This window comes from Hippoglossus hippoglossus, chromosome 17 (genome assembly GCF_009819705.1).
Source record: "Hippoglossus hippoglossus isolate fHipHip1 chromosome 17, fHipHip1.pri, whole genome shotgun sequence".
In the NCBI taxonomy this organism is placed as follows: domain Eukaryota; kingdom Metazoa; phylum Chordata; class Actinopteri; order Pleuronectiformes; family Pleuronectidae; genus Hippoglossus; species Hippoglossus hippoglossus.
In genome coordinates, this window is record NC_047167.1 from 21782458 (window position 1) to 21793557 (window position 11100).

The window sequence follows — 11100 nt, forward strand, 5'->3', positions numbered from 1 at the left end:
AGATCATTGTTCTACCATCCCAGAGAGTTCAGAGATGATTAAACATCAAATACATATAAAGGGTCTATTTTAATGTGTAGATTGAACAGCAGGGATTCGGTCTCTCGGTCTAATCCCATGATGGAGCTGTTACGGGGGATTAAGCTCTTGACCTTTCACTTAACATCTTCACCCTCGGGCCTGAACCTGCAGTTTCTGAGCCGCCGTCGTGTCAACCAGCGATCTGTGGTTTTACTTCTCTGTCCTATTAGCAGGCTCGCTCCTCTCGTCTGATCCGTGCGTGTTCTCAAAGCGCTCACTAATCCGTGGATCTGCAGTCGCTCCGTCCTAATAGCAGGTTTAGTCGCTGACTCGCTCGCAGGCGTTTCACCGTGTCAGGGCGGCTTCTCTCTTTTCGCAGAGTTTTGTTCCAGGAGAGAGCATCTGTCAGTCACCCGTGATGGATCGGAGATGCTCTGAGGTTGTCAGGGCTCTGAAGCCTCCCGCTGCGAAGCTCGGGGTCTAATATCACGCTTCACAGCCCCCCCCTCCTCAGGGCCCCTCGGCTGGATACGAACCTGAAGAGTCAAGCTTTTACTGCTGCAGCCAGGTGTTTAGAGCGAGATGGGAAGAAGTCGGTCTGAAAGCAATGGAATATAACGAAAAGTCAGTAAATGAAGATTCTAGAGAGCCCAAAGAGCTGCGAGTGAGAAGCGTGGTTTAGTTGGTAGTTGTCGTAAATATTAAATCGCTTTAATAGCCATAGAGTCTATGATGGAAAGGAATGAATAAATGAAATCTGTGGGAAACAATGATAAAGCAGAGTCTATAGGAGTTATCTATAAGTGTCAAGTTAACTTGAACTGATTTATTTTATACCTGCTGTGACGGTTCAGTCTTCTCTTCAGACCTTCTCTGCTCCAGCTTGCCAGACGGTTTCTGCTCCAGGTAGTTCTGACATTTCTGGCACAGGGATAAGTTCACACACTTCGATGCCGTCTTCATCTTGACAGAATTTACTGTAGTGAACATTACTGCAGCTCCTCTCGTATCACAAAGCCACGAGCACTGGCAGCGCAGGCAGATCTCGGGAGGACAAACCCATTAAAACTTTTTTACCCTGAGGCAGAATTACTGTAAATTGAAATTTGAATAATAAACCAGAGAGCACTAAAATTATAAATAATGTACGATAACTTAATATGCTCCCAGAACTGTCAACTTTGGAACATGCAAACATGCCCCAACGCATATTATTTTGAAGAGGAGTTATTCGTAATTGACCATTTAAATTGGCCACTGAGACGTTCCTTCTGACTTCTGAATATTAGATCCTAACAAGTTGATTCAGCTAGATGCACTTACTAAAGGATTCACAGCTCTTCCACGGCAAACGCACAAAGCAGGGAATCACTCCTGCAGCAGTTAGTGGCAGTAAATCCCAGTCGCAGCTCAGTTGTCATGTTTAAACAGCTCAGACGGCAGCTGCAGGGACTCGTCTCAGCTCTTCTCAATCTCCTCAGGATCTTCAAAGTGGGGAAGGCGACAGCAAAGCACCAAAGGATATGTTGGCATTTGGAAACGTATCGGCACATCCACGAGCACGGACGGGTGAAACCTTTCCGGTATCACCTACTGGAGCAGCTTCCGCTTCATCAGCGGGGAAAGACGTGTTTTTAACGCAGTCACAGGAACAAAGACTCATTTGAACGGTTGTCTCGTGTCTATTTCCTCCATCATCTGGTGTGAGAGAGAGTTTTCTTTGGACTGGTCCTCTGGGTCCGTCTGTAGAAGGTATTTCACGGGGGCTGACAGACGCTCTTTGATTTTCCAGCTAAATGGATTCCTGCGTCTCTGGGTGATCTTGGATTTAAAACAAAATAGGTGACACTGCAGTTTCACAGCTTTCTGTCTCTGAGCGACGGAGCGAATCTCTATCAGTTCATGCTCTAGTGGAGAAATGGATCATTTGCTCTTATCAGGTCATCCAGGCGACTCAAACTGGGCTCTTGGATATTTTGGGCTTCATACCAGTGCCAAGCTGGTTTCCCCCTGAGGTCTATTAGAACAAAACATGCAGGTCAGCTCCAACAGATGGACAAGGTCAAACCCCTCATCCTCCATCTTTTGGTTTTCAAGTGCTGCTGAATATTGTATTTAAAATGTTATAGTTGAATATATCTAAAATTTTCGTTCACAGATTTACCAGCAGGTAAAAATCTCTCTGATAAATCTATATCTGTCCTCAGTCAGAGGAAAATATCCAAGCTTTACTGACTCTGTTTGTCTTTTTTATCTCAGAAAAACAAGACAGTTGTCAGATTCTTTATTTGCTTGAAAAGACAGAGATAATCAGAAGGAGCACGATGGTGTTGTAGTGTGTTCTCAGATCCACAGAGGTCAATTTCCCCAGTTGGAGAAAGAAAAACTCCATATTAAAAATAAACAAGTGTCAGAAAGTGGGACTTTGAGTTGTGTTCATCTTCTTAAATGAAGGTTAATGAACTTTTTGAGCAAAATCTTTAGATCAAGGTGACGTTTAACTTCTCTTGAAAGGTTTCCACGAGTCCCTCTGTCGTCACTTCTCATCACCTGATCCGAGATAAAGTCTAATTTTACATCCTTCACATCTCTTATCTTTAAAAAAAAGGCTGTTCCACTTCTGAGGCTGTTACTGAGTCAGTCGAGATAAACCAGAGTTCAGAGAAGTCGCTCGATCTCGATGTGAACTTCAGCTCCTGCCTGCAGAGATGTGAAGCACAGCAATGAAGAACAGAGCATTTACAGTTCTGACATAAAGTAAATCAGATACACTTCAAAAACCTAATGTAGACTATGTTTTTTTACGATATTCACTATAGGAGACCTGATCGTTACTCAGCGGCTCAGTATTTCACTGTTAGTTTAAGGTTGCATGATCAGGAAAGTGGTGCAGTGGTTCTTTGCTGGCAACCCGTCCGGTGTGTAGCCCCCCTCATGTCCCCACATGTCAGCTGGGATTGGCTCCAGCGCCCCCACGTGACCCGCAAAGGTCGAAGCGGTGCAGATAATGGATGTAAAAGAAATATTGTCCGGCCTGATTTGTCAGTTGAGTTCTGCTGCCTATTCCTAATCAGGCCTGCCAGGTGTTTGGAGTGAGCAGGATTCGTCGCTGTGCCTCTGGGTGTTCATCAGGTTATCTTAAAGAGCCCTGGCTCCGGGGCGGATTCTGGGGGCCTCGGCAGACTTATCCTCCCGAGTCCAGAGCCTGTGCCGCGGGCGGGCCCCGCAGTCATCCAGCTGGTTCCACAAACCATGTTCGTCAACCTTCATTAACCAGCAGCTCAGGTTCTCTTTCGCTCTCTTTAATTCAAGTTTTCTGCTTAAAATAGTCGGTGTCAAATAATACGATTTTGGCAGGAAATTAAACTGCGGTGAGAAGAATTCCTCCAGAATAATTCCATCTCGCCCTGACTCTGCTGGCTGGCCCCTCTCCTGTCCCCCCTCCCCCCCCCCCCCTGCCTGCACACCACATTAACCAGCCAATATTCTGGATAATTGAGCTGTTTCGGATAAAGCCCTCTCTCTTTTTTATTCTCTGCACTACAGCATACATTAGTCGTGCTGATAGCGAGGATCAACTGCATTGGCAGCAGTGACTGACAACTGAAAGAAAGAAGCAACCCATGTAAATCCATAATAAACTTCTGTGCATAAGTAACTCATGAACGGCGTGATTCATTTCCTCGGCATAATTGAAGGGATGATTTGCTCTCGGACAAATTTCCTCTCAAAAACATTTTTAATGAAGGAGTTGAATTGAAATGCTATTTTCAGGTTTAATGAAAACCCTTTCCTCTTTTTCCTTAATGAGACTATTAATGCACGAAAGTAGTGAAGCTCCGGTGGAATTCATTTAGACTGGATTTATCCACGGAGCTCTGATTGACGGCTTGATTAATTTATTTTCATAATTAGAATTTGATGCTTTATCTTTAACGTTGAAAAGATTTCCCAGACGTCTGTGTTTAGAGTAACGGCGACTTAAAGACTTTCATTCAAGGTAAATGCACGTGTTTTCCAGTAACTGCCCAGTTCTGATCCATGCAGCAGTGAGGATATCGTCTTACTGTAGTAAACGGATGTGATGTGTATCACTGACATCTCAGTAGAGTAAATGCAGGATGTGTAATTAATACGTCTAAAATCAAAACGAGAACTTCTAACCCTAAGAGGATGATCAGAGCCTTTCCACCTGCGATCAATACCGAGAATCAATCTGGAGTACTGGTATGTACTGGTTCAGATTTCTGCTCTTTTGTTTCCTCGTGGTGTCTCCTCACCAGGTTGTGGGTTTGAATCTGACGGCTGACTGTGGCCTCTCTTATCTGCGTGGGTTCTCTGCTGTACACCCGCAGCCATAGAATATGAATAAAAATGGACGACACATCTCCATTTCCTCCCACTGTCCAGAAATGAAGCCAAAATATCTCAGATAAGAAGCCATCTTGCCCCGATGACATCACTTGGGGCCAGAGTCTGAGCACTAGAGCAACCGGGGATGGAGTCGTGGTAGCGAGGTGGTAAAAACTACCTGAAGTGACAGAAACCATGTTGGAGAAAAATTTGTAATTTGAAATATGGTCCATGTCCAAGCTACTAACATGGAGGAGGCTCGTGACCTATACTGCAGCTACAAGGAGATGATTTGGCTTCACTTTTGGGAGCTGTCATGTCGTCCATCTTTCTATAAAGTCTATCCTGCCGACCCGTTCAAGGCGTACCCCTCCTCTCGCCCGATGTCAGCTGATTTGGCTCCACCCCCCCCCCTTGGGCCCTTTAAAAGACGAGTTATATAGATGGATGGAGGGATGGATAACAGGTGGATGGTTGTGTTGTCTTGGAAACACTAAACTCTATTTCTTCGCTCCAAAGATTAACTTGCTAAATGGCTTCCACTTTTCATAAGTGCCTGCAGCCTAATTAAAGAATCATTATGATTCAGAGGAAAATGGGAAACGCTGTTTACAGTTTAATGTAATGATCTGTGAGACTTGTTTACGCTCTCTTATTTAAATGTCTTATTGACTTTCGGGGGGGGGGGGCTGTCTGGCTGCTGTGTAATCCGGCTGTAATCGTGTTAATTCCTGACAGAGATGGACGGCGTTGAACCGACCAATAACTGGACTGGAGCTGCTGCCGGTCCGATCAGCTGTGGTCCAACAACAACAACAACACCTGAGTTTCTCTGAGAGTGAAATGAACAGGATTAGTGGAGCTGATCTGTGTTTCAAGGATACAACAGAGGAAAAGTCAGATCATCTTTCCTTTCTGACCTGGGTTCATGAATTATGAAAAACACCTTGAGGCTTTTTCTAACCATTATTTGAACCAAGCAGGTTGTGTGAAAACAACTTTCATATTTAGAGCATCAGACAGGAGTCAATAGAATGTGAGAGGTCAGACAACACAACTCCATGAAAGGAGGTTTCATAAAAACATAAACTCCACTTCTGATGAATCGTCCATTAAGTTAACAGAACTGAAATGTGTTTCGTGAGAGTCAATCGAAAAAATTATGTTGGTGATGTTATTATAATTTGATCTTTGTGAAAGCATCGCTCACTAATTGCTTACGAGGGAAAAAACTTACTTCCCAAAATGTCAAACAAACCTTTTTTGATCAAATCTTTTTCTCATGAATAATATGTATTGCATTTTCTAAAATACTATTCAGTCCTGTTGGTACAAACATATAGTTTTTATACTTAATATTATGTAATTTACCTGGTTTTTCTGAGACAAACTGTCAATGAAGCTCACGAATGTCAGAAATGTACCTTTTTAAAAAGAAGAATTAAAAAAAGAAATGAGGAGTTGAACGTTGAACATTTTCCAATCAGGATCTATATTGATCTTTTTTTCTCGTCTTATCTTTTGGGATTGAATGGAATGGATTGAATGGATATTTTCGTAACAAAGCACATTGATATTTTCCTCGTGTCAGAAAACGACAAAGACGACAGACAAGTAAAAATGGATTAGCGAGTCTTCGATTGTGGTCACAAATACACTCAAATACCTCCAAATATTGATATTTCCTTTTTCAGCGATAATAAAGACGTGAAGCTGCCGACAGACAAGAACCCGGTCGCTCGACAAAACCCTGATTTCTCTCGTCTCTCAGGTCAGATGACGAGCAGCTCACCTGTCTTCCTCTCGGAGGAAACCTGCCGCTGCGTTCGTCATCCGACCGGCAGCCTGCGGACATTTCACACCATCTGTCAGGTCTGGATTAACCAGCGTGGACCTGAACCTCCCTACCTCTCTCTACCTCTCTCTACCTCTCTCTACCTCTCTCTACCTCTCTCTGCCTCTCTCTACCTCTCACCAACACTCTCACCTTTTCACCCAGCAGAAAATAAAAGCAGCCGAATTCAGAGGTTTTATTTTTTTCCCAGTCATTAATTCTTAGTAAGGTTCATTAGATCCAGACAGCAGAGGTAATTATAGGAGTCGTTAAAGCGAAGGGCTGGTAGGTTTTTTTTTTTGTGAATCCCTGATTAATATTACATATTCTTGAGATTTAATCCGTTCAGATGGACACTTGATTAATCATTGATCTTCTGAGGATTGATGTCAAGAGGACGTGAAGGTAATTCAAGAGCTTTTCATTTGTTTTCAACATTGAGTCTTGTTTGTCCCAGTCGAGTTCTTTTATCATCTTTATCATGTCAGAGTATTAATTAAAACACACCGTAGAGAACTAGAACACATTGTTGAGCACATTCCTCCATAAATATCTCTTAAATATATCAAATTTGTTTTTCATCAAGATCAATAATATTTATACTTTGTGAAATCAGTGAAAAGGAAAAAACCTCATGATGTCAGAGAAGGTGATGGACAAATAAAGATGGATGATGCATCATTTGGAGCCAGAGTCTGTTCGGTATAAGAAGCAGGAGAAGAAGCTGCGTTATCGAGGTTCTGCCGATCCCCCCCCCTCCACTTTCTAGTCTATCAAGGTTTTGCAAGTTTTCAGTTGTGGAGTGAAGCAGTAAAGTTTTTTTAAGTAATCAAGTTATCAGATGTTCTCGAACACACACGTTACTGAGGTGAACTGGAATCGACCCTGTGAGAACTTCACGGCCTCGCTGCCGTCAGCTGCTCGACCACGATGAGTTATTGATGAGGCTGCAGGGCAAAGCCCCACCTCTGGCTTTCTGAAGGTTATCAAAGTAGTAGTCTGTGTATATGATATACTGACACACACACACACACACACACACACACACACACACACACACACACACACACACACTGTCTCCGTCTCCAGCATGAAACTGAGCTTAATCTACAGAGAAAATCACAAGATTTTTGGCAAGATTTTAAAGTATATATGATTTTGCTTATCAGCCAAATAACAATCAATGATAATTTACACTGTACACATCTGTTTGCAAAGGTCTGGACACCGATGGGTAAATTACATGTTTCATTGATTTTTCTAAACTAATAATTCATGAATCTTGATGTAAAGGCATATTTATTGAACTGAGGTCTATGTATGTAAGCAATTTGTGATCTTCGGCTCATATTTAGCATATTTAACTATTTGCTGCCGGTGGTTTTGTATTTAAAACTTTTCACCTCTAAAAATCAACCAGAAATATGAGTTGCACAAACTTTTTCCGACGACAGAAACAGAACTTGTGTTTATTTGCTCTTGAATCATGGATGTTATCTGTGAACCAGCTGATCCCTTTACTGCTGCACTGAGCTGCCAATCACTCAATCAAATATACTAGCTTCAAAATGTCAGCAACAAAATAAACACAGTAAAAAAATACAGGAGAACTCCGCTGATTTATTATTGCACTGATAATGTTGTCGGGCTCGGGCGCCGTTGTTTTTTGTTTTGTTTTTAAAGCGTTCAGAATTCATGCAGCAGCACAAACCAGAGATATTGTCTTTTTTTATTCCACACATTCTTCTTCCCTGTCAAAACCTGGCGCTTGCATTACCCACAATGCAGCTCAGCCCCTGACAGTTAGGCTGGTGATTCTGTTGTGTTATTCCAGCAGCAGCTCTTCTCGCCTCGGGCGCAGATGAGGAGCAGCCTGGTGAGCTCTCCTCTTTTTTAACGCCACATCCCCAATTTCTTCTTCTTTTCTTTCAGTTTCAAACTTATAGTCTTTAGACCCGAGTGACGCCGACTCGAGTAACATCACTGGAGGCGATTTGTCAGACTTTGCACAACTTCCTCTGGAGCCACAGACGGCTTTGTACAACCTGATTCACACAGTTCTCCCCGAGAACTGTAAACACACTTTAATGTTTAAATCTGCGGATTTCTCTGAAATAACAGCAACTGTGAATGGTTTAATAAAATATTTGAACGAGTGAACCGTGATAAGGAGCAGTTGTTAAGGTATTCTTGGAAAATCCATCTAAAATGAATAATGACACTGTGAAATGTACGTAACTCTGAGTGTTATTTGAATTAAATGCATATTTATTTAACAGCAGATCAAGAAGAAAACCCTTCCTTTCCAACCCTCACTACCCAGAATGCAGTGCATCAGTTGAATTACACAGGAGAGTGGACTCCTCGCCTCCTCCTCTAAAAACTGGGTGATTTCTCTTTTCAGGCTTCCAGCCGCTTGATCTCTGCTCCGCTCTCAAAGAAACTCGTGAGTGTCTTTTCTGTTTCAGTCGACCGGCCGGCCGGTCGGGCAGCCGGCCTCCGACAGCTCGCAGCCGCTGCTCGGAATACAGAGCAGAGTCAACGTGCATCGATATTCAACATAGTGTAGATAAGAAAGATGAGGAACAACTTTCATCCTTCAGCAGCGAACTGACTCATCAGGGCTGAGGCCTGGCAGTGTTTTCACTCCTGCGTGTTTTAATCCAGTTAAAGTTGTGCTTTGGTTCGTCTTCCTGTTTGGTGCAGTTGATTCGGTGAACACAGAGACCTCCCTCCGAACCAACCACCAGGTTTTCTCTGCAAAGTTTGAGCCCAACATCCTTCTTTATCTTCTTTATCCAGCTTTGCCTCCTGGGATGTGTCTGCAGCTCTCTGCGGACAGAGCTGTCTGGAAACTGTTTCCTCTTTTGTCAAACATTTACACTGGGGCAGAGTTTAAATGGAAAAAACGTCTCTCTTGATTTGCCGGCACAAATTGGTGGGTCAGAGAAACCAGAATTGACGTCCGTGCAATAATCTGTGCCGATTTAATTCGAGTGTGTGAGTGAATTTATCCGTCTTGATTGCTGCGTTTTGCAGAAATCAGAAGAAAACGATTCGGACTAATTTGCTGTGAAATATCAGTGACAACACGACAATTTATCATTTTAACAGGCATGATAAGATCTGACAATGACCTGGGATCAGTAAAGAAAGCTCCTTTCTTTCCTGGTATTTTTTTTCTTAGTATGGTTTGTACAAAATTAACAAAGTAAACTGAAAGGAGACTCTAGCTGGAGCTCATTAGACTCCCATGATATCACTCGCTCTCTGTTCCATTCACTCTTACACCAGCCTCCCTCTCCCTCCCTGCTCATTCTCATGCTTCTCTCCTCTCTGGGTTTTTAAAACTCCTTTCAGCCTCTGCTTAGATGTTTTGGAAGTTGCCATGGCGAGGGAAGAAACCCTCCATTGATGACTATGTGCCGCAGGAGTAGCGTGTCGCTTCCTCACAGGGGGGGATGTCTGGAAGCAGCCACCTTGGCAGGTCAGAGGAGAAATTCCTCTTGTTTTGCAGCGAGGGAGGGGTGGTGGTGGGGGGGGGGCTGATGGGAATCTGTGGCTGAATGGGTGTTTAATCAAATAAAAGGACGCGTTGAACAGTTTATTAAATCGCTGAACCCTTTAGGACTTCAGTGTGGTTGATTTGGCTCCGAGAGAGAGCGACGCCATCTGGACTCACGTGGCTCCGATCAACTGATGAACCCTGAAAAATCCAATGTTCAGTTCTCTTCCAACAACAGTGTGCAGTGATATGAACAAACTGTGGGAAATAAACACAACATGCCAGGTTTATATTTAACTCAGGGGCAACGTATCGTGTGTGTGTGTGTTAACACTGACCTAATAGGACCAGTAGACCTCATGGGTCCTACTGAGGTCATCAAACCTTTAAGAAGTAGAAGTGAAAATAGTTGTGTAGTTGATTTTTTAATCACTGAAAATATAGAACTGGTGCAAAAGAGTCGAGAGAGGAAAGCGTGTCGAGCATCCGGAAACCCCACCGCTCTCTTCTCTGTATCTATATGTTCAGATCTACTTTTCCATTTAACCTGAACTTTTCGAACCGTATCTCGCTCTTTGTGTGTTTGACTCTCGGCTGTTGTCGAGTTTCACATCTTTCACGAACCTGCTCTTTCTTCTCCGAAACAAGTTCCGCCTCAGAATCCCGTCTGATCAGAGCTGTAAACCGTCAGCTGGTCCCTCTGTGTGCGGCGTGACCGCAGGCTGGCGAGGTGTGTGACGCTCATGCTGAGCGTGTGTGTTAGTGCACAGTGTGAGCCCTTGTTTTTCAGACTCTGGCTTCGGCGTTATCTGATTCCCCCCCGCTGTGTTTGCTCTCAACAGTTTTTTTTTTCATCATCTGATTCCCTGCTGTCTGTACTCTCAGTGGGTTTTCGTTATCCGATCCCCCCGCTGACTCCCTGCACCACCTCCCCCCCCTCTCGCCGCTCTGTTTTCAGGCCTTTTCCTTGACCGTGCAAACCCAAAGCTTCTCCCTTGTAACTGTATTGAGTTGATATTCAGCGCTCGACCTGATCTGTTGGATGCGGCTCCATCACCTCGTCTCCAGGCGGTTCTGTGCTCCACAAATTGGTCTGAACCTCCTGCTGCATGTGGAGCTGCGGCTGCTTTGACCCACCTGTTCTAATTACAGCCAATGCAACGTGCGCACGACTCGAGGAAAACCAGTTGCTCAGTTTTCATCCAGATACAGTGGAAACACTTTTAAAGAAGTTCAGAATAATCTGTGAACAAAAAAACACATTTTAGATTTTTCTGCCTCATTATTGTCATGTGGATGTGAAACATTCAGGCGTCTGGAACCAGGCCATTCTTATATTAAGTCATAAATGCATTGTGAGATTTAAAGTAACGTTTATACAGTGTCG